The sequence below is a fragment of the Penaeus monodon genome, chromosome 31 (genome assembly GCF_015228065.2).
Source record: "Penaeus monodon isolate SGIC_2016 chromosome 31, NSTDA_Pmon_1, whole genome shotgun sequence".
Lineage (NCBI taxonomy): Eukaryota > Metazoa > Arthropoda > Malacostraca > Decapoda > Penaeidae > Penaeus > Penaeus monodon.
Genome location: NC_051416.1, coordinates 20,550,584 through 20,550,820, shown reverse-complemented (window position 1 = coordinate 20,550,820; position 237 = coordinate 20,550,584). Strand labels below are relative to the sequence as shown.

The following is a 237-nucleotide window of genomic DNA, read 5'->3' as shown; positions in this document are numbered from 1 at the left end:
GGTAAAGATTTAACAGACGATTCCATAAACAGAAATAAATTCATCATAATGATATACAGCATTCCCGGCGATACTAGGCCCAGGTTCATTAAAATGCGGTAAATGATTCGGCGCATAACAGGATCATTCAGTCTAGTGGTCGCTGCCTGTGTTTACGGCGGTGGAGGTGCGTGGCGAGGCAGGGCTGGCGAGGACAGGATGCTGCGTGTTTTTCCCAACTCTCTCTGATTGGCAAGG

The 237-nt window shown here is 48.1% G+C and overlaps 1 protein-coding gene across 1 annotated transcript in view; it reads left to right on the top strand.

The window, feature by feature from the left end:
• The window catches only part of LOC119592922 (dual 3',5'-cyclic-AMP and -GMP phosphodiesterase 11A-like), a 113,884-nt gene that overhangs the window by 83,252 nt on the left and 30,395 nt on the right, over window positions 1–237 (top strand). The gene's annotated exons all lie outside the window — the stretch shown is intronic.